Raw genomic sequence first — 25,002 nt, forward strand, 5'->3', positions numbered from 1 at the left:
AACCTCATCCCGCCCCCTTGACCTGTCCGTCCTCCCTGGACTGACCTATCCCCTCCCTAACTCCCCACCTACACTCACCTTTACTGGCTCCATCCCCGCCTCTACGACCTGTCTGTTTCCTCTCCACCTATCTTCTCCTCTATCCATCTTCTATCCGCCTCCCACTCTCTCCCTATTTATTTCAGAAGCCCCTTCCCCTCCCCCATTTCTGATGAAGGGTCGAGGCCCGAAACGTCAGCCTTTCTGCTCCTAGGATGCTGCTCGGCCTGCTGTGTTCATCCAGCTCTGCACCTTGTCATCTCTAAAACACAGTCTGTTTCATAAGATGTGAAGCAATGAAAGGAATACAAATAGACATGTTAGATTTTTTGTTACAAAGTACAATCTGGCTCGCAAAGAAGTCAACTAGGATTTTGCATATAGAGCCCAGTTCATCTTTTCTCCTAAGAACTCACTATTGGCACAGGTCTGGTCTGAGCAGCTACACAGTAGTCACAAGGTTAAGGCAACTGAAATCAAGATCGGCCATGAATGGAATGCACTGCCATCTACAGGCACTAAGTACTACCATCAAGGATCAATGGGGAATAAAAGAGGCTGTATTTACACAGAACGCTAACATTCTGTTGTTATGTGTTATGGTTCCCAGAAGTTGCAATAATCACACATTTAGCTGCAAAATGCTGGAGCTTCCTTTAAATGTATTTCACAAGTGCTACTAAATGCTGTGGCATACTGACATATTGTTAGCTTGAAATATAGAATATAACACAGTAATGAGTGTCAATCTGAATATTTATACCAAACGTCTACAATTATATAGTGCGTAGGACATATTAGAATAATACCATATAAGTAGCCTCTTTCTTTTAAAAAAACAATGCCTCTTTACAGCAAATTATGCCTGTTCTAATTCTTTTTTGTGTAATAATTAAACTGAAGAAAATTAGTAATCAAATTTTATAATTAAACTGAACACTTTAAGACCTCTTTTATAATTTGCCTTCTTTTCTCAAAAATATTCATGATACAGTATAAGTTAGATGTCAAAATGTCACACCTCTTTTTCTGAGCTAAAGTAACATGTCATGGACATGGACCTGATGGTATTTCTCCTGAAGCTCTAAGTTATGATTCCGCAGCTTATGTATCTCTTCTAACCTTTCTATGCTCTGTCTTTCACCAAGTTTCAGTTTCCAGTCTCTGTTGTTCTTGGTTTCTTGCATTTCATATTTCCTCCTTTAAATGCCCCAGTGATTCTTGAAGTATACTATTGGTCTTGGGAACCTTATTCTCAATTGAATAGTGTTAGACTGCATCGCATAGTGTTAAATTGCATCTGCAGTTCACAAATTTGCTGCCTAAACTCAGCACAGTCATTCTTTACCTTTTCATGATCTTCTATTTGAAGCACATGCTGTTGAAGCTTTGATCTGAGTTTCAGGTTATCCCTCCTGGATGGCTCCTCTGCGAACTATACAGCATGCTGTTGCTCTTCCGTGTGCACATTTTCAACAAGGCGTATGATGTCATGCTCAGCCTTCAGCCTTTCTAGGTCAGTGACTTTTCTCTTTTAGTTCTGACATTTCATCCCAGAGTGTCAACATTTTTTGGACGCGTTCTTTACCTGCCTGAAATTTCCACACTAGGTATTTCGTTTCCTGTCAAAAAGCTGTTTGTGTCTTTCCATGTGAAGGTGCCAGCTGAGAGAACAACACATTATATCAAAAGAGGAATTGCTACTGTGCTCTGACCCTTTACGCTCCCAGACGCACATCAACATGAAACATTATCATTGCATTAAGTGGAGTTCGTTGTAATACTTACATGACAGAGGGTAATGTGATCGTCTCTGGCTCCTGCAGCATTGTTGCACGTTTCACAAGTTATGGGATGCTTCTGGCCAGCGTTTCAATGCTAGTTCCCTGAGTGCCCTGCAATGCAGGGCTCAACTTCCTAAGTGCCGTGCAAGTGGATCAGAGGGATGGCGTGAGGATACCATGAGGATGCCACTGTCTGTGAGTGAGTGATGCATGTGGCTGGTGCCCACAGACTGTGCCCTGAGATGCCGTCACTCAGGGAGGAACATGGAGATTCTTCCTAGCAAGTTGAAGTCAACATGCCTGAGAATTCTAAACACCTAGTTTGCTCACAGTAGAGTGTAGGATCGGAAGCTGCATATTAATAAGGTGAGATGTACAGTTTTACTAAAAGGCAATGATCCCCCTTAATAGGCAACTGACCACTGCCTAACGAGAATCTCACCCTACTGGCCAGAACCTGGTTAAATGATGGGATGAGTTGCTCCCAGCATTGAAATGGGCCTAATTCTGCCTCATTTGTCATCATAGACCACGTTGTTCAGACCCTTATAATATTCCAAACTGTTTCTTTCTGTTCTTCAAGCAACAACCAGGGTCATACTTGTGATAGATCATTCTTAACATGGATTCATCGTCTTCATCTTTTTATTGTGAATTGCTGAACCCAGCAGATCACAAGATTCTAAATGTAATTATTAAGGATTAATATAAAGCTCAGTGGTTAGCACTGCTGCCTCACAGCGCCAGGGACCCAGGTTCGATTCCACCCTCGGGCGACTGTCTGTGTGGAGTTTGCACATTCTCCCCGTGTCTGCGTGGGTTTCCTCTGGGTGCTCCGGTTTCCTCCCACAGTCCAAAGATGTGCAGGCTAGGTGGATTGGCCATGCTAAATTGCCCATAGTGTTCAGGGATGTGTAGATTAGGTGGTTTATAGGGGAATGGGTTTGGGTGGGATGCTCTGAGAGTCGGTGTGGACTTGTTGGGCTGAAGGGTCTGTTTCCACATGTAAGGATTCTATGATTCTATGATTTAATATAACTCAAGTATAAAAGCTGAGGATCAAAATGGAGGAAGTATCTGACTTGGGGGAAGGACAGGAGAGGGAGGAGACTGGAAGAAAGAACCTGATCATGTCCAAGAGTTAAGAGAAAGAGACAGAAAAATGAGTTTGGGTTCAGAATGGCAATTACATGTTACAAGTGAAATGACACTGAGCACGTTTGATTGGGTTGCATCAGCATATCACAGGTTAGGCAGAAGATTGGCACTAAATTAAAATGCTCAGACAGCAGGTGCAGTCATGATGGGCTGAATGGCCTCCTTCCGCACTGTTCTGTGACTATAATGTTTCTGGAGAAACCTGTTCGTAAAGAGAGGACCATCCTCTTACTTAAGGTGCTTTATATCAAGTGATCAAAAATTGTTACAATCAGTATACCTACTGTGTTAATCTTGCAATAAAGGTTACAATATCTAATTAGCAACTGACAGCCAGTATCAAATTCACTGGATTAACTACACCACTAAACACAAGCACTTCACAAAATTAGGTTTACAAAACTAATACAGTTTGCCTGTGTTTATTCAGCTTGAGTTCTTCTGCATCTGATTGTCCAGTGAATTTCTCTCATTGTCTCTAATTCTACCAGCACTCTAGCATCTTCATCTGTGCTCCTTCAGAGTGTCTCCATTTCTGTCTCTGATCCATTAAAGACATTGCATGGCTCACCACCAAGTTTCTTTCTCACAGTGTTGGTTCTGAAAACACTAGGAAGATCAGGAAGTTGAGTCCTGCGGGTGTTCAATACTTAATCCCTAGGGTTAAGGAATTTGATCCTAGTTCCAGGAAAGGACTTGATCTCTGACTCCAGATTAATTATTGCTAATTAATTCTGTCTCATTGCTCAAAACTCAACCTAAAAATAGGTTTTCTTCCCTAGTTGATCCCTTGATTGACTGTTCTGGAAAATTATCTTGAATTTGAATTGAATGACTAGAAACAAAGCTTACCTGCAAAACTGACCAAACTCAGATCAAATTAATCAGCATAGAGAGTTTTTCTCTCTTGTTGTCCTTTTACTGGCCTTCAAAAAAATTCATAACATTATTTTGTTACACATAATTCACAAATGAGCATGTTTTAAAAAAACTTTTAAACACAAAAAAAGTCTGTCACTCAGAAACTGACAACAATACCCCAGTGATATTAATAAATAATGTCATTATCAATCACTTAAAATCAGATAGTGGATGGGGTGCTGATTAAAAATGTTTATCATTTGAGCTATATTAATAAACCTCAAATAGGTTAAGCACACTGCACTGTTACACAAATTGAGGAATATTAGTTTCTGCAAAAAACAACTTTCAAATGCATTGGCATTCTAAATTGTGCAGCGTTGTCCAGATTTGTAGACACTATTAAATTTGCCAATATGCAAATGTTTTCAAACAGAATCATGAGCAAAATAGAATTCAGACAGCAAGCACAATTTTGAGCTGAATTTGCATGTAGGTTGCCAAAATCCAAAATGGAAACTCTACCACGTTCTATCAGATCCGTTATCTCCTCTTATCCCTTGAGTTCATATCAAAGGGCTTGTTTTAAAAAAAAAGTCTTTTATTTTTTCCTATTTTATAAAGTAGGGAAACAATAGGGAAAGGTAACTTTTCGGTTACATCTGCTTGTTGCGTGCAGAACGCAATATTGTGGAATGTTAATTAAAACCATCATGTGAAACCAAATGGCTGATGTGTTGTGATGTTGTGAAACTATGTTACAGGGAAACAGGAATCTGAGTGCTATACATAAGTGCTGGAAACTTTGGTTAGTTGAGTGAGACTTTCACGGGACTGAGGCCTTCTCCATGCATATGCCTGAATAAATGCTTTGCTTAGCTGACCCTCCAGATTCAGCGGTGGTTATTTCACCACAACAATTGGTGCCAGGATCCCAGGGGCTTCATAAGGTGGTACCAGACTGAACATTGATATAACCGGCAAATAAGTAAATGTCCCACTCACTACACAGGAGCTTGACATTTGCGATTAGAAGAAACCTGGTGGATTGATTCAGCGATGCAATTCAAGGAATGCTTCTAGAGCTGAAGTAACCAATGATATTGCAACACATTGATCACAGTTAGCTGGAGAACAAGGGACTGGTATTGGTCTTAGTGTAAACCAGGTGAATTAATGAATGACCGTAGGGTAAAGCAAGTGGATTTATTTCCTGCCAGAAACAAAAATGATCATAGGATAAACCGGGGATGTCCATTTCCTGAAGAAATGTAATAATGGAACGTTCAGTCATGACAAGCCAAGAACCAGACTGCGAACAAAAACAGTCACTCAGTGAATATAGAATTATAAAATCATCCAGTAGCCTATAGAGTCATAGAGTTGTACAGCACAGAAACACGCCCTTCAGTCCAACCAGTCCATGCTGAACATAATCCCAAAATAAACTAGTCCCACCTGTCTGCTCCTGGCCCATATCCCTCCAAACTTTTCCCATTCATATACTTATCCAAATGTCTTTGAAGTATTATAATTGTACCAGCATCCACCACTTTCTCAGGTAGTTCATTCCACACATGAACTACCCTCTGTGTAAAGAATTTGCCTCTTATGTCTTTTAAATCTCTCTCCTCTTACCTTAAAAATATGCCTCCTAGTCTTGAAATTCCCCCATCCTAGGGAAAAGACAACTACCATTAACTCTATCTATACCTCTCATTATTTTATAAACTTCTATCAGGTCACCTCTCAACCTTATATGCTCCAGTGAAAAAAGTCCCAGCCTATCCAGCCTTTCCTTATAACTCAAACTGTCCATACTCGGCAACATCCTGGTAAATCCTTTCTGAACCTTCTATAGCTTGATGACATCCTTCCTATCACTGGGTGACCAGTATTGCTATACTGCTAAAAATATCAGGTGGACAAGAACATGGTGGTTTTGGGTGAAATGATTGAGTGTTGGGAGCCAGGATAAATGTAAGGAATGATGGAAGAAGCAGATTAGAGAAAAGAAAGAAAAGGAAATAATTTGAATTAGGCAAATGCACCCAGGGAAGGGAAAATGTGTTATAATAACAAGAACTACAGAAAAAAACAGTTAAAAGGAAACAATAATACTTGGAAATTAATGCATGGGTCATACTGGAGCTCCATTTTGAGGTGTACAAGACAAGTTAGACTAGTACATGTCATTCACAATGTTTTAGGGGTGTTTCCTTCTGTTTAGGCTTATCCTTGTTGACCAAAAGGTGGTCAGACCTGCCACAGGGCATTAAAAACATAAAAACATGGAAAATGGTGAAAGAAGTAGGCCATTCAGCCCTTCAAACCTGCTGTGCATTCAATATGATCATGACCGATTAATCCAGCTCAGTGTCCTGGTTCCATTTTCTCATCATTCCCTTTGATTGCTTTAGCCCTGAGACCTATATCTAACTGTTTCTTGAAAATATTCAATGTTTTGGCCTCAATTGCTCTCTGCAGCAGAAAATTCCAGACTCACCACTCTCTGATTGACAAAATTTCTCCTCATCGTTGTCCTAAATGGCCTACCCAATATCCTCAGACTGTGATCCTTGGTTCTAGACTTGCCACTCATCAGGAATGTCCTTCCTGTCTGGTCCTATTCAAACTTTATCTGAGAAATTTTTCTAAACTTTGGTGAATATAGTCCTAACTGATCAAGTCTCTTCATACATAGTCCTGCCATCTGAGGATTCAGTCTGACAAACCCTCATTGCATTCCCTCCACAGTCAGAGCAACCTTCCTCAGATAAGGAGACCAAAACCACACACAAACACACTCTGGGCTTGGTCTCAACAAGGCCTTTTACAAGTAGTGCAAGACATCTCTGCTCCCGTACTGAATCTTAACACTATGAAGGCCAATTTTGCAATTGCCTTCTTCATCATCTACTGCAATTACTTTCAATGATTGGTGTACAAGGATACCCAGATCTCGTTGAACCTTCCTCCCTCTCAATTCATCACTGTTCAGATAACAGTCTGCCTTCTTTATTTTGTTGCTAAAGTAGATAACTTCGCATTCATCCACATTCTTCACCCACCATGCATTTCTCCACTCACTCAACTTGTCCAAATCACACTGAAGCATCCTCACAGCTCACCCACCTACCCAGCTTTGTGTCATCTGCAAACTTGAAGATATCACATTAAATTCCCCGCGTTTAAATGATTAATGCACATTGTCAATGTCTCGGATCCAAGCACTGATCCCTGCGGTACCTTACTAATTACTACCTGTGCCTCAAAAAAAGACTCACTTATTCCTGCTCTTTGCTTCCTGTCTGCCAATTACACTACCCACCAAGCCCATGCACTTTCATTTTACATGCTAATCTCTTATGTAGGATCTGATGGAAAGCCTTCTGAAAATCCAAGAAAACCACATTTACTGTCTCCCTTTATCAATTGTACTAGTTACATTCTCAAAAAATTCCGGTAAGTTGCCAATTTTCCTTCATAACTCCATGCTGTCTCTGTCCGATCATGTTATTTTCTCCAGGTGCACTATTATTAAATCTTTTATAACTGACTGTAGTAATTTCCTTATTACCACTGTCAGACTAATCAGACTGAAGGGTCCCGACCTGAAATGTCAACTTTCCTGCTCCTCTGATGCTGCCTGGCCTGCTGTGTTTCTCCAGCTCCACACTGTGTTATCTCTGACTCCAGCATCTGGAACTCCATCTGGAGTTCTTGCTATCTCTATAATTTACTGTTTTCTGGTTTCCAGTGAGAGGAGATACAATAGAGGTGTTCAAAATCATGAGCGGTCTGGATAAAGTAGATAGAGAGGAATGCTTCCCATTGGTGGAAAGGTTGAAGACCAGAGGATACACATTTAAGGTGAATGGCAAAAGAACCAAAGTTGCCATGAGAAGACACTTTTGTATAAAATGAGTGCTTTATGGAAGATCTAGAATGCAGTGCCTGAGACTTTGGTGGAGACAAATTCACTCGTGGGTTTCAAAAGGTTATTGGATAATTACCTGAAAAGAAACAAAGATGCAGGGCTACAGGAAATAGGAATGTGAATGGAAATAGCTGAGTTGCTCTGGTCAAGAGCTGGGTGGGCACAATGGCTGAATGGTCTCCTTCAGTGATGTAACCATTCTATGATTTCATGACTCCAGGTCTCAGATGTCCAGTTGCCCTTGCTGCATCCTTGTCAGCCCAGAATTCCAGCTCCTTACAAGGCAAGTTTTTTTTTAAAGAAAACTAGTAAAATATGCATGAACAAGTCTCACTAATGGGTGAGGCTGTAAGTTCCCTACTGCAGCAAAACCCAGTGCATGTTTTAACAGGCTGCATTCACTAAAAAGCATTGCAGGAGCTGCCAGCTGGAGGACTGAACTGATTTCCTATTATCATTCTTGTCTCTTTTTCCCTTTTCTATACACTTTTATGGAAAATCTCTCTCAAATGAAAACTTGTAAGAGTTTGACTTTGTTCAGCGATCCTCTGATTCCACAAAAATTGTGATCAGCCGCTTCCAGTCATGCCCTCCATTCTCTCTCCCAGGACAACCAGAGAACTACCTCTGGTGAGACAGGCATTGACATTGATATCAGCTGAGGTGAGGAGAGTGACCAATGCTACCAGTTTACAGCGAGTGTATAGTTGAGTTTTGAGGACTATCTGGCATAATTCTTTGGGCCTTTTGGTTTCTCTGTTGGCTGGTGGTGTTGCAAGCAGGTTAGTAACCTTGAAGTAGTGACTGAGTGAAACCAATCAGTAGGGTGACTTTGCTGCTTGTAAGTAACCAGCATTATATAGCTAAGTTTCGTTTCAATGACCTGAGTATAATGACCTTGAAAGATATGAGCATGGCAATGCTATCAACTGTATGATGCATCTGGAATATGTATCCTTCTGATGTCTGCTTCAGATGTGATGTAATGTAAAGTTGATACATTTGTGTGAGGACTTGATGCAGGTAACCTGTAAATGTGACTACATCATTCTGGTTTTCATGCAAAGCATGATTTTGTAATTCCTCTGCATTAGCCAGCAACCTTTACAAGGCCAAAGCTATGCAAACACCTATAAATAGTGATGCAAATGAGCTGACCTCATAGAAATGAAGACAATCAGCTCACTACAGTTGGCATTTGACCTTATATTTAACCTGAACTGTTAAACTAACTCTAAGGAGGTGAATAGACAAGTATAGTCGATGTATCATGGAATTCAATGAGTTATTGTAACTGACAAGTGCATAATCTTGTGCATTTATATAATTCCTTTCAAGTCCTCAGGTGAAGTCCCAAAGCACTTCACTGCCAATGACGTACTTTTGAAGTGTAGTCATTGAAATAATGTAAGCAAACAGAGCAGAATCTTTTTAAGCAGTGAGGATGCAATCTATTAGATTGTTGACTTCTTTCAGGAGGATTAAAGATTATAAGTAGACTTGACGTGTTGACATTTTCAAATCATCATCACACATAAACTTTCCATTTTCCACAAATGGAAATTATGTCAATCACTTTTGTTCAGTGGAGATTTAACTGCTTTTGAAGTGCCAAACCAGTGCAGTATTTTTAAGAGTGGTGCATTGTGGCTGACTAGATTTTGTTTTTTTTCCCCTACTATTGAATTCACAGTGCATAAACTAACTCCAGCAATATATGACCTAAACATGACTTGAAACCATGTATGAAATTGCAAAAAAAACAGGAAAATTTGGTGCTGTTATTGTATGGGGGCACCATATGCTGATAATTATCGTGTGTGGCACTGCACAGTTGCATACTCATGTTATAAAATGGAAAACTTTTGGATGCCTAATTTTCTAATAAATTGCTCATAGAATGCAAAACTTGGGAAAATTTTGTTTGTCTCACTTCAAATTATTACCTTTTTCTTGTTGCAACTGTAGAACAATAAATGGTAAAGATGGGAATTCAAAAACAAAACTGCCTCAGATAAAAGCCCAGCAAACCAATTGCTAAAAACAAAGACAAGGCCATACTCCATTTAACTACAATATTTTGTTTCAAATCACAGCAGGCTATTCTTTATCACAATACCAATTTCCTGTCCTCTACCAGACCTACACGTGTCTACCACCTTTGTCAGTCCCTGAAAAACCAATCAGACTTTACGACTTAATTATCCTAATTTGGATGTTGTCAGCAAAACAAACTGCAACTAACTAAATTAAGAACATTCCAGCTACAGCAAAGGTAAAATAATTTTTGCCTAACCTGCACTGCAGCATTTCTATTGAAATATAATTGAAACAAATCCCAGGAGCTCTTAAGCTTTCAATAGCTAAACCACCTTCACTGCTGTTAGATATTTTTGAATATGTGCAGAGATGACTATAAAGCTCTTCAGTTTTTTTCTTAAACAGTCTTGAAGTACAACTAGAAAAAAATCAAATTTGAAGAACATAAAGATTAATCATCACTTCAGAGTTCCAGAACTGGAATTTTGTTTGCACTTGTCAGCTGAAAATTTTCAGGACTTGGGAATGGAGCAGTATATCACACTGCAATTCTAGATTACTACCAACCTGGATACAGCAGGTTGTAGGAATAGAGCAAAGCTCCATTAGTTGATCACCAAACATGCGTCTGAACTCCAAGCGTGGTTAAGGATCAAAGTGAGTTAGTGTGGACCATCAAGAAATGGTCACAGATAAAAGCCCAGCAAAGTAAACAATAACTTTGTTAGAAAGGTGATTTTATATTTAGTACCTGGAAAGAACACAGATATGGATGGTGTTGACCAAACAATATATGCATGACTCATTCATTCCAGGACATTTGAAATCTGTTAATGTTGTTTAAACAACTATCAAAATCTACTTGCATGAATCACTGAGAAAAGGTAGTGCAACAATAGGCTGGTTCTAAATGTTGTACACGGTAACTGAAGTGAGCAAGAGGTAATAAAGGCTAACAATGGTGCGATCTTCTTATGTGTTTGTTGCCCATCCTGGGCATTATCAGTTGTTGATTATTTTCTGTCTTTCAACTATTTTTAATCTGGTTTTCTTCTTCAATGCCGCAAAGTTTCTCGAAAGCATCTGATGAGGAATTTATCAAACAGAATTCATAGAAATTCTGGCCTTCAGCCACCAGGCATTCCTTGACATTCACAAATTGGAGTAGTAGGTTTAAACTGTGACAGAGACCCTTCATGATGGTCCATAGTAAGCTAAGTAAAGACTGGAAACTTCACTGCACCTAAAGTAAAAAGCAGCAGTTCTACCAGAGCTGAAGTTCAGTTGTACAGTGTAAGATCTGAAATGTAAAGAACAAGTGGTGGTTTGAAACAGCAGGATATCTAGCAAGGAATGGACAGCAATGACACATATGGTTTCTTTAGTGCTGTTGGGATAACTATAACCCACCAGTCAACCTACAGCTGAAAAATACCAATTACTCTTGAGCAGATGGAATCCCTGTCAAACTTTGAAACATGTCAGAGATATTCTCCTGGCATAAGTACATAACCTCAAATCCCTCATCTAAGAAGAGGCCTGCATGCTGGGAGTCTCTGGTATGCAGTGGTTGTGAGTTTCTTCTTGAAGGGAGATTACTTCATTGTGGTAACCACAGACGAGCTTACCTGCTACAGGTAAGTTGCAAGGATTCTCCTTAATAGCCACTTAAGGATCTCATCCTGCCTCTGCTGGAATTCTACCAACAGTGGACAGGGAATTGTTATAAGGAATAACCAAACAGCAAATCCTACTATTGGGAAGAGGGTTGGACGCTGCAAGACATTCCTCTTTCTTAGTTGCTGTACACCCCTTCCCAACACTCTGTTTGTCCCTCTCTCCTTTTCACTCCCATCCTAGGCCATATTACACTCGACATGGACCCATTGACAACCCCTGGTGAAGGTCCCAATGTGGTACTGGTACAAGCCATTGCTCCCAGTGGAACTATCGATAATGGAAAGCTGTCAGTTTCTGTCTGGCTGGGAGGTCGTGGGAGCAGGATTTCCACCCTACCCAGGGCTTAATTCAACAGGAGGGCAGATGTTGCCCAGGTAAGTTCCTGATTCTCACAAAATATTATTGGACTTAAGGGAAATGTTAGACACAAGCCTCCTACTGATTTTCTGTAGACGTGAATCTTGCCTTAGGCATTAAATCCTGTCAATGGTTCATGTCAATGACCTTTCATTTAATGAAAATTTTATCTATGGGCATCCAACGTATCATTTTCTTCATCTGCGACTGTTCAGTCCCTGTCCACAAATTGTCTTCTTGAAGAGATTTAAAATTGTGCCCAGTCTTTCTGTCTCTTTAATTTGCCATGTATCTTTTTATCTCTATTTTTTTGTTCTATCCAGTCTAGCACTCTTAACTCTGTGACATGCTTTCTGGCTTTTTTTCATAATTTATCTCCATAATAATGTATAATAATTTATCTACCTTTAAATCTGCTATTTTTCAAAACCAATTTCTTTCCGACTGTTTGCTTCAACAATTGTTCAATAATAATAATTTAGTATATTACCTTTTCACGCTTCTCATCTCCCATTTCACCTCCACACTTCAGTGATTATATTTAATCTGAGGCCTAGCTTTAATATAAGCATTCCTTTTAGCTTTGATCTTAGCTTTAATTTGTTTTCTCCTGAACCCCGTATTTCAAGGTCTCACCTTTTCACCAGATTAGAATACGTTCAATTTGTACTCTCATATTGAAGATTTCTGACTGATTAACTTTATGCCTGGTTAAGTTGGGCCACGCATCCTTTAATCTCTCCGAATAATCTTAATCTTTGCTGATTAAAAACTGATGGTTTTATCCTTGATCCCTATTTTTCTATTCTTACATTCAATTCTACAATGTGGGGTTATTATTTTTCAATTATTTCTATGACGCTCTGTAAGTTATTTGCTCTATTTCACTTCTCAAAACTAACTCAGCAATATTTCTGAACTTTCCTGAACCTGAAGCATTCTAGTTCTGTCCTTCCTGGATTAGAAACATACATAGCTTGTGGTCTTAGCTTTATTTTACACTGCACTTTGGCCACAAAACTTAACTTTCTTTCAGTTTGTTTTGGAAAAGCAGTGGCTGCTGGAATTACTTGAAGTTTCTACCATTCCACCTGATGCAGTGAATCTGCAAATCACTGATTTTATGAAAATAAATTGCCCCCGTGGCCCAAATTCCAGCATGTCTCATGTGTGTGCATATCAGCTGCAATCCCCATTGTGCACCAATATCAGTGTATGCATTCCAAATCCCAAGGCTTACATGGTTTGTACAATTCTCTGTCAAAACTTTATTCTAATTTAGTATTGCCTGTATTGCATGGACATGTGACCTTGCTAAAACCATATTAGGTAGTATAGGTAGTTTCAAGTTATGGAACCAGAGTGTTTTGAGTTTGTACAGTGTGTTGAACACAAGGTTTCTATTGAAGTGAACTTAAGATGTCTGCCTACGATGTGTATGCGTCCCATGATAGACGTCATATGACAATGATAGACTAGGACATAATTTGTACATTGTTGTGATTCAATCCAACATCTTCTTTCTTTTACAAGAAAAATGCATGCATTATCATGTACATTTTGAGTTACCAAACATATACATGTCTGTTCTCTCGTATTAGTAGTTCATTATTCTCACCAGCCTATGAATATGAACTTCAGACATTGCCCTTAAATTGTTCTTGTCTCTTAACGTTATGCGTAGGTGCTGTTTTTGATTGTTCATTTGGGCACTGTTGTTTTCCTGAGAGAGTGTCGATCCTGTGTTAGAACATGTGCAGAAGTATCAAAGTTGTGAATCAGCAGCTAAAGCATAGTTATGCAGAACAGACCACATCTTGCATTATGATGATAGATAACTGCAGGCCCAAAGCGCAGAACATTCACAGACATTGGAAAGGATGCAAATCCTTTAGAAAACATGACACATATGTGTAGTTCCTGTTTGTGGTTTCAATGGGACCTGTTCTGTTTCTGATGTTGGGTTGCTGTGGACCTCTGGGTCCAATGTTTGATGCGTGATCTGTGCAGGTTGATGTGTTCACCACTCGCTGATCAGTCACCTGGAATTGAGGAATAGCTTCTCTAGTGCTGTGTATACGTCAGCAATAACGAAGGTATGCCTGATCGCTCACTCCCATTGTGTCCAATTGAGGCAACAACTACTTCAGCTCACTTGAGCTGGCTTTTGTTAAGAGTATTAAAGGTTTGTACCTTGACTGGCTATCAAGTGCTTAACTCTTGCAAAAGTTTAGCTGTCTTATGGAAGTGAAATTTGTCTTTCTGATGTTTCATCTTGATTGAGTCACTCACACCTATTACTATTTCTGGCTTCAGTAGCTTCTTTGGCATTCGAAGAGTGTGGTGTGGCATCAAGATTTTCATGTTGTCAGTAGGTACGTTTCTTCACTCAAGGATTGCCTTGAATAGTTCTATGTGAGATGCTAGGTTTATTTATGATTCCTTTAGCAAGTTTCACTGCTGTCTCAGTCTTTCCAATTAACCGGTGATAGTGTGGCAATGATGTGTGGTGTTGAATTTCCCAATCATTTATGAAACATATGAATTGTTCACTTGTGAACTAAGGGCTGTTGTTACTCATGACAATGTCATAAACACAATAACAGCTGAAATGTGCTTTTAGGCATTCAGCAATTTCAATGGTAGGCATTGAAGTCAATTAGTCAACCTTCCAGGAAGCAGATTAGTGGTCTACATTGACAAGATAATCAGTTCCTTGAAGAGATCTACTCACAACTTCATTAAAGGTCTGTCTGGAATGTCATGTCTCATTAGGGTGGTTCTCCACCTTGTTTAGCTTCATTCTCATTACAAGGCACTGCACTGGCTGTTGTGGTCCTTGATTTCATTGCTCATGTTTGGCCATAATAGCACATCCTTTGCCTTCCTCAGATTTAATTCACTTCCTTGTTGGCTTGTGTGGATATGTTTTAACATTTCTCCCCTCAACTCCTTGAAGATAATGACTATTTCCTCAGTACAATATGAAATCTTAGGCTGTCAATTCATCTGTATGTCCAATTCACGCTTCTAGCAATAGGTGTATCCTTGGTGTACTCAGGTCAACCTTTCACCACTATATTTTGGAACCATTGGAGAGTTGCCTCTTCTTGGGTAGTTTGTTTGAGTTGAGCTAGGCACTTTGCTGTCATATTCAGTGTTTGTGCTGAGTAGATGACTCCCAGACCATGACAAACTGCTGTTTCACTTTGAATCAGGAATACTTTACATTCTGTGTCGCAACTTCCACTTCATTGAGAGGGCTGCTCTCAAGAGTATGCCTGCAATATGCATCTGTTTCCTTTGTGTATCACATTGTAAGTGGACTGACATTGTTTGCAGACACAATGCAGTAGATAGTAGCAGCTTGAGGAAAATGCTTTGATGTAGCTTGTGACCAGACTTGACTGTCACTTTTTCTCTTCTAAACAATTGTTGATGAAAATGTTCACCAGTAAAGACAACAGACAGGCACTCTTTAATCAACCTAGGCATAATGTCTTTCTGTTTGTTTTAGCAACCTAGATACAAGTATAACTGGTTGACCGTGCCCCAAGTCCTGGATCACGGGTGTGACATTGCAGGACCACTTCATGTCTGAAGATGTAATATTTCAGCACCGGCATTGTTGCCATGAGTTGCTTGATTTTAGTGAATGCTGCTTCTTGTTATGTGCACTAATAGCACTGCACATCCTTGGCTGTGAGTTGGCATAATGGCTCACACTTGAATGGCAAATTGGACAAGAATTTTACAAACAGTTTACCAATACCAATACAAATAGTTGACAAATTCAACAAACACTACACTGTTTTTACGTTTGTTGGTCGCTATATCACTGCTACAGGTCTTCCCTCTGCGGGATCTGGGAGAAGACTATTTGTTGGCCTGTATATGACCCAGGTACTTAACTTTGAGCATCTGTAATTGTAATTTTCCTTGTTGAACTTCCTTTATAGTGGATGATCTGCTATTTTATGGATGTGGAGACACAATGAAGGAAGCCATTACTGATCATGATCAAAATCAATTGTGACTGCTCAACAGAGCTTGTGAGATGTCACTAACACTGAAGAAGGACTGAGGCTCTGAAAGCTTGTGTTTGGACTATAACCTGGGGTCGTGTGATTTCTGACTCAAATTTTCAGGTTGTTTCAGTAATATAATTCATCGATCCATTCTGTAGGAGTTGTCATTTTCTTGGTTATTCCCTTCTTTTCCAGCTCTTTTATCACATAACTCCAGCAGGTTAGGAAGGGCATTGTCCATGATTGCACTTCAGTCTAATAAATAGCAAAGGATATTTCAAATATGCTCAGAGACAGACATGGAGTAGATCTTGGTAAAGAGAACTATTCATTGAACTAGTTTTCTACACATTGAATGTCACATTACCTGGTGTCACTTTTGGTTGCCATCAACTATCCATATGATAGTTGTTCCTTTGTATTGGAACTGATAATGTTTTCTTTATTTAATTATAAACAGTAAGCTGTGGGTCACAAAAACAACTATTGAGAAAGTAATACTTTGCTTAATTTTGAGAACTCAAGGTTATTTTCTACTACTGTTTTTAAATCTCCGCACATTGGTTCAATCGGAGCTGCAGTATCTCTATACATACAAGTTTCATGTGATTTTTTACATACAGTGTGTGACTTACCGATCCACATTATGGCAGAATGCATTTACAGAAATTGGACTGTACCCTCTGCTGGCTCATTTCATCATTATCACTGGAAATATCTGTTCAGTTTGAGGTAGATTTCGGAATCGTCACATTTTAAAATGACCATTTGAGAGGAAAAAGATTAAAGAAAGGAAAATCTGCTCTGTGTCAGTTTTGACTCTTGGAGGTATAATAAAAGCATAAAACAACCTTTTATATTCTATGCTGGCTTACTGACAAAAGAGGAGCTAGAAAGTGTAAAACAAGCAAAAAAGACCTTCTGTTTTACAGTTTTAATTATTGGACTTTTGCAGATGAAAACATTTCATGACAAGGGAGAAAAACCAATTGTTATTAAGCGTAATGAATGTCTTTGCAGTCAGGATCTTAAGAGTCAGTGAAATCCAAAATGAGAATGAATTTGGGTACAAATGAACTCAGTGGAGGACTGGTCATTACTGAATTTTCTGTTGTGAGATCTTTCTTGAGTCTTTCTTATCTTTGCTATGTTTATGCAGTGGATGTTCGGGCATGAGGTATAAGGTGTTCTTTGGAGTATCTCATCCTGTATCGGTCTTGATCTTCAGCTGATCTCTGCCGTGGCTGCAAGTATTCATAATGCGGCAGACCTGCAAAGTACTTTGAGCAGGCTAAGCCAGGCAAGGACAGTCATCAGGTATTCTACCCTCAGTATCTTAAAGGGTTTGTTGCCCTGGCGTATGGGGACTGATTCCAGTCGGGTGGGTGAATTTGGAGTAGCAGGTCATTACACATTCTACAAAGCTTGATAAGACACAGAAGATATCCTGGTCAACCACTGAATCCAGATTTGTCTCAACTTATCTAGACCCTTATTGCCACTGAACCAAGATAGGTCAGAATGAGAGAGTGAGGCTCACACTGCATGACTCTCCTTCACTATAATCCACTTACTGCACAAGCCAGGTCATCTTGAACTTATTGCCTATCTGTCACAAGTCCTGTGGTGATGGATGGACAGCATAGCAGCAGGCATGGATTCACTAGGAGCTGCAGCTACAAATCTGCACACAGACCAAAGATCCATTATTCACTGGGATTGAACAGAAGTGAAACTCTTCAGCCCACTGAGTGACAGAGCAGCCCAGTTCAGGAACACATTGCTCACGTTGCTAGTAGAGGAAGGGGCTAGCAAAGGTGTTCCAAACATTGCCTGCTTCATCTCAGCAGGGTGCAGGCAGCAGGGATCTAGCAATGCAGTTGTAAGTCAGTCTCAAAAAAAAAGCCAGGTGACACCAGTTACCCTAAAGCACGCACAGCCTCAAGGAGAACACCACAGTTAGCAGACCGTAGGAAAATAATCTGCTTTTTTCAGTAGAAGTCTGGCCACAATGTTCAGATTGCCAACCTCAGTACAAATTATTTATCAGAGGTTGGTCAACTCAAGGAATTTGGTGCAGGTTACACAGTCTTTTGGAATGACTGTGAAAAAGGAAAACATGGGGTGGCACAGTGGCTCAGTGGTTAGCAGTGCTGCCTTACAGAGCCAGGGACCTGGGTTTGATTCCACCCTCGGGCGATTGTCTGTGTGGAGTTTGCATATTCTCCCCGTGTCTGCGTGGGCTTCCTCCGTGTGCTCCGGTTTCCTCCCACAATCCAAAGATGTGCAGGTTAGGTGGATTGGCCGTGCTAAATTGCCCGCAGTGTTCAGGTTAGTGTAGATTAGGTGGGTTATAGGGGATGGGTCTCGGTGGGGTGCTCTGAGGGGCAGTGTGGACTTGTTGGGCTGAAGGGCCTGTTTGCACACCGTAGGGATTCTATGAAAAATTTCTATGAAAAACAGCACAAAGCTGATATACACTTTGCTGTCATGCACCATGTCATCAATAAGTTGGCTGACTTTCCCAGGGGTGTTAATGTTTGTTTGATGGTGCAGAAGTTCCCCTTGAACGGTAGCTGGCAAGCATCTCTCATCAGTGTGTATTCCCCAACCCTGTCTAACCATGTCTAGTCAAGGATAAATCTTGTGATAATCTATGCTACTTGATTGTTACTGTGCAAAATTCAGACAAGCAGAACATTCTTTGTGACTTCAATGAAAAAATTGGTACAGATCAACAAGTGTGAAAACGAATCATCAGAAAATATTTGGACTGGCTTTTGCAAGAACAATGGTCTCCTTTTGCTAAGGGTGTGTGAAAAGCATGAGTTCTTAATCAGTTTTGTGCTTTCCTACTCACAGCAAGACATTTTTGATGTTCTGTCCTGTGTATTGGAGTCTAATCAAATATGTCATCATTAGGCAGAGTGACAGGCAGGGTGTGCATGTAACAAAGGACATCTGTAGCCCTGACTGCTGGACTAACTACCATATTACCAGTTCAAAGCTCACCAGAAAGATCTATAACCCTAGATATCTCCAGGGCACTAAAGTCCACATGCAACTCATTGTCTCAAGGCTCGAACAAGAAGTAATGAAGGAATCTCAGAGTAATTAGAGAACTGCCCATGTACAGCAAAAATGGACATCCACTGTATTGATAAAAACCAGCAATTTTCAGGGATATAGTGTGTTTCATTGCTGTGGAGGCCCTTTGCTCTTCCTTCCGTAAGCATCAAGATCAATTTAAGGAAAATAGTGAGGTAACCCTGAAAGTACAGGAGGAGAAATATTATCTTTACAAGTCATTAATATATCACTATTCCTTCATTGTTGCTGGGTCAAAATCCTGAATCTCCCTCCGAACAATACTGTATGTGTCCCTACATAAGGACTGCAGCAGTTCAAGAAGAGAGAATCACCAGCACTTTATCCAGCAATGCCATGTCCCATTAATGAATTTTAAAAAAACTAACAGCAACCAGACTTTATGTATGTGTGATTCTCCAGATGTGGTAGTGGGACTTTTTCGGCTGCCGTTGATTTTGATACAGAACAGTGGATTTAGCAGGTAATTCAAGTATTTTGACCCTGATTTTGAAGAAACAGTGACATGTGTCCAAACCAGGATGATGTCTGACTTGAAAGAAACTTGGACATGATGTATTCTCCTAATCTTGTAATTGGTCTTCTTGGTGGCAGAGGATAAAGGGGCGAGGAGGTGTTTAATCAGTTCATTGCACTGTCACTTCTGTAATGCTATAGCACAGTTTTCAATGCAAATCGACATAACAGAGGCAGTGTAACCTTGGAGAAGGCAGGCAATCTGTTTCTCGCATTCCTTAAAGCAGAACACATGAGAACATTTCCCGGTGGTTTTCCAGTCTGTTCACTGAATTGTTAAGTTCTTAACAGTTTTCCCAATAAAGATAAAATAAAATTAACACATCCTGCAAGAATATCAAGGGAAAAATCATAGAACATGTTTATTGCTAGCAGCAACAATCAGAATTTTTTTTGCACAAAGTATGGTAAATGTGTGTACAAAATTTCAAGTCTTACAACGTCTATTTAAAACCCACATAAAAGCTGAAAATACTGTACCCCTTCATGGTCAGATCGGCAACAATGCAGGAGGTTTTTCTGGTAAACAAGTAAGCTATGAAATGAAGATGATCATTGCACATTTGTACGAGAGAGAGAGTCTTGACAATCATTTACACTCTAGCTGGGTTTTTCACCTGGGGAGTGGGCTGGGCAAACTCAGCAGACGGTGCTCGGCAAATGCATGATACCAATGCCGCTTATCATAATTACACGTGTACCGGAGATCTTCAGAATCAGTATTCCACACTTACCAGAAGCAACCAGAAAGTATCTTACTCCTCTGCTAACCACTTTCAAACTGGAGCCACTCTCTTCCACATTATGCCCTCTCCCAAGGTACTAACAATTAAAGTGTCATAGAGTCAGAGTTCTACAGCATGGAGACAGGCCCCTTTGGCCCAAACTGTTCCATGCCGACCAAAATGTCCATCCACGCTAACTCCATTTCCCTGCACTTGACCCATATCCTTTTAAACCTTTCCTATCCATGTATTTGTCCAAATGCCTTTTAAATGTTGTTAATGTACCCACCTCAATCACCTCCACTGGCAATTCATTCCATATGTGTAAAACCCTCTGTGTAAAAAAGTTGCCCCTCAGATTCCATTTATTCTTTCTCCTCTTACCTTAAACTGATGCACTGTAATCCTTGATTCCCCAATCCTGGGAAAAAGACTGAGTGCATTCACCTTATCCATGCCTCTCATAATCTTACACACTTTGATAAGAACCCCCCTCTGTCTCCTATGCCCTAAAGAGAAAAAAGTCCTAGCTTCTCCAACCTGTCCCTATAACTCTGTCCCTTAAGTCCTGGCAACATCCTTGTACATTTCTTCTGCACTCTTTCCAGTTTAATAGCATCATTCCTGTAAGAAGGTGACCAAAGCTGAACACAATACTCCAAGTGCGGCCTCACTAATGTCCTGTACAACTGCAACATAACTTCCCAATGTCTATATTCAATGCCCTGACTGATGAAGGCCAGTGCACCAAAAGCCTTCTTCACGGCCCTGTCTACCTGTGATTCCACTTTCTGAGAACCGTGTATCTGAGCTCCAAGGTCCCTCTGTTCCACCAAAACTCCTTAAGTTCCTACCATTCACCATGAAACTCCTGCCTTGATTTGACTTTCCAAAATGCAACACCTCACACTTAACTATATTAAACTCCATTTGCCATTTCTCGGTCCCACCTAGTTGGTCGAGGTTCTGATAACTTTCCTCACTAACTGATGATACTGCCTATTTAGTGTCATCCACAAACTTACTAATCATGTCTTGTACATTCTCATCCAAATTATTGATGTTGATAACAAACAGCAACGAGTCCAGCGCCGACCCAAGGCACACCACGAGTCACAGGCCTCCAGTCCGACAAGCATCCTTCCACTATTACCCTCTGCTTCTTACCATCAAGCCGATTGTGTATCCAAGTTGCCAGCTCTCCCTGGATTCCATGTGGTCTAACCTTGCAGAGCAGCCTACCTTGTGGAACCCTGTCAAAGGCCTGACTGAAATCCATATAGACTACATCTATCTTCCTGCTCTCATCAACCTTCCTGGTCACTTCATCAAAGAACTCTAACAAATTTATGAGGCATGATCTCCCATGCTTGAAGCCATGCTGACTACTCCTAATCAAACCCTGTCTTTCCAAATGCATGTATCCTTCAGAATCTTCTCAAGTAACTTACCTACCGCACATGTTAGGCTTACTAGTCTATAGTTCCCAGGTTTCTCTTTGCAGCCCTTCTTGAATAAGGACACAACATTTGCTACCCTCTAGGCTTCCGGGACCTCACCCTTGGCTAACGATGATGCAAATATATCAGCCAGGGCCCCCGCAATTTCTTCTCTAGCCTGTTGCAGGGCTCTTAGACATATCTGATCAGGACCAGGGGACTTATCTACCTTCACATATTCTAATACGTCCAACACCTCCTCTACTCTGATATGGATTCTCCCCAAGACATTGCCACCAACATCCCCAAGTTCCCAAGTCTTTATGTCTTTCTCCATCGTAAACACAGAGGAGAAATATTCATTGAGGACCTTGCCCATCTCCTGTGGTTCTATGCATACATGTCCACTTTGGTCCTTGAGGGGTCGTATTCTCTCTCTGGTTATTCTTTTCCCTTTAATATACTTAAAGAATCTCTTTAGATTCATCCTTTCTTCTCAGCCAAAGCTATCTTACGCACTCTTTTTGCCCTCCTGATCTCCTTCAGGAAACTCCTGTTTTCCCTATATACCTCCAGGGATTCCCTTGATCCCAGCTGCCTGTAACTGAGCTATGCCTCCTTTTTTCTGGTCAAAGCCACAATATCTCTTGTCATCCAGGGTTCCCTACTCCTGCCACCCTTGCCCTTCACCCTCACAGGAACATATAGACCTTAAACTCGAGCAATCACACTTTTAAAGGTCTCCCACTTGCCAGAGGTCACTTTGCTTGCAAATAAACTACCCCAATCAACCCTTGCAAGCTCCTGTCTAAATCCATCAGAATTCGCCTTGCCATAATTTAGAACATGAATCTGTGGATCAGTTTTGTTCCTCTCCATAACTATTGTAAAATGAATAGTTCTATGGTCACTGGTCCCAAAGTGGTCCCCCACTATCACCTCAGTCACTGGTCCTGCCCTATTTCCCAACAGTAGGTCGAGTTTTGCCCCTTCCTGAGTAGGACCCTCTAAATACTGCTTAAGGAAGCTTTCCTGAACACACTTAACAAATTCCGCCCCATTGAAGGCCTTAACACTATGGCGGTCCCAGTCTATGTTAGGAAAATTAAAACCCCCACTATGACAATCCTACTGCTCCTGCAAGTTTCCCCAGACTCCTTGCATATTTGTTCCTTTAATTCTCATTGACTGTTTGGGGGCCTATAGGTCAACCCCAATAACATCACCATTCCCTTATTTCTCAGCAGCACCCACAAAGCCTCAGTTATTTCATCTCTGACTACTGCTGTGATACTCCCCTTAATCAAAAATGCAACTCCCCCTCCCCTCTTTCCTCCACCACTGTCCCACCTAAAGCACCTATATGCTGGCACGTTAAGCTGCCAGTCCTGCCCCTCCCTTAGCCATGTTTCTGTCATGGCTATAATATCTCAGTCCCACATACCTACCCACACCCTGAGTTCATCGGCTTTACCTATCAACCCTCTTGCATTGAAACAGATGCTATTTAATCCAACAGGCATTCCTCACTTGCTGCCGTTTTCCAGCCTGAACTGTCTCTTCAACTTGCTATTTCTGATTACTGTATCTCCTTCCAGCCTCGCACTTTCCTCCCTGCTGTTGAGGATCCCATCCTCCTGCCAATCTAGTTTAAACCCTCCCTTGCAGCACTAGCAAATCTGCCCGCCAGCATATTGGTCCCCCTCCAGTTCAGGTGCAACCTGTCCCTCTTGAACAGGTCACCTAAGATCCCAATTTGTTACTTCTTTTTCAGATTGCCCACTGTATGGAATTGCCTCACACACCTGTACAATTCTTTGCAATAACACTTTCTGAGATATTTTCCAGCGTGAAACCATTTTAACACTCTAAAATCAACAGGACTACAAATGTCAATGAGAAAAACAAAACAGCAATTGAAGCAGCAAAGTTGTTACAGTATTCAGTGTCTGATTATTGAAGTTTAGATAATATAAATCAACAAACCATACTGCACATAAATTTGAAAATCTACACTTACCAGTCCATCACTTTATCCAAGCTGTTCCAATTCAAGCATTTAGGTTGAGAGCCTTGAGGTGGCGGGTTTTAGATGGCAAGTCATTCCTAAGCATCAGGGTGATGGGGTTGGTCTCATTCACTGGTTGCAGCTCAGTAATAGAGATATTGTTTGTTGGGTTCATGGTGGGGGCCAGGCTTTATGAGGAATGAGAGATTTGCTTCTGAACAGAGTCAGTAATGTATGACAATTGCAATGCACTGAGGTGTCAGTCAAACTCTCCACATTCACCTGGAGCAACGCTGTAGTGAAGTCCAAGGGAAGGACACCATAGCCCAGAGAGTAAGATCAAGACTGGAGTAGGAAAGGGCCTGTGCTGGGTGATGTCTGGTTCCTGGTGCGATGCGGGGAGGAGGATTAGTGATAGTGGTGGTAGCTGTTTCTGCGACTTCAGTTGGGGTTATGGCCCACATTTTGGGAACTGTTGCTTTATAGGAACAACCCATGGAACTTAGCTGCGCTCTTTCAGCAGGCCACATTGGCACAGAATCATTTTAAAAATACCAGTGCAAATTCCATTCAAGTCCTCATGCATGTCATGCCGCAAGTTTGGGTGATACTTTACGCAGAGGTGACCAGAATAGAAAATAGGGCCATGAAAGTGCAACGCTATTTCTTGAATTTTCTTCAATATTATCAAGTCTTCACATAGAGATGTTGCACTGTAACTCAACTGCAACTGACAAACAATTCCATATTGTACTGATTCCTAACTTTCTACCATTTTCTAGATCCATCCAATGATTTGAACCTTGTAGCAGAAGAAGCATTGACTCACTCTACCTCAATAAGCACAAAGATCATTGCCCTGGGTAAAATCAATAACAATCTAGAGGAGCGTGCATTATATAGCAGGTGAAGGAACTAGCACTCATGGTAGTGCAGGAAAGTTTTGTTCAGAAATCTTCTACAATATAATCTATTGCTGTTTCAGCAATTACCTTGACTCTTTAAATTTATACTGTACTTTATATTTACTTTGGTGTGCTGAGACAGGAGGCTGATTATGTGGATAATCACATTTTGCAAAGCTCTTTTTCTGAATAACTAATATTGTCATGTCATTATTCTCAAACCTGTCTTGGTCCTTCAATTTGCAAAAATGTACAGATTCTTCTAAATGAATAAATGTTTCTTGAAAATATAATCTAGGCTTGCCATCATTGTCTAACATGACTTCTACAGGTTAAAAGTTGCTTGACAAGTTTCTGGAAACTTTTATCAGCTTCAGTATCTTTAAAAGACAAGAGTAATGTGATTTGGGGCAA

Source organism: Rhincodon typus, chromosome 18 (assembly GCF_021869965.1).
Source record: "Rhincodon typus isolate 14 chromosome 18, sRhiTyp1.1, whole genome shotgun sequence".
Classification (NCBI taxonomy): domain Eukaryota; kingdom Metazoa; phylum Chordata; class Chondrichthyes; order Orectolobiformes; family Rhincodontidae; genus Rhincodon; species Rhincodon typus.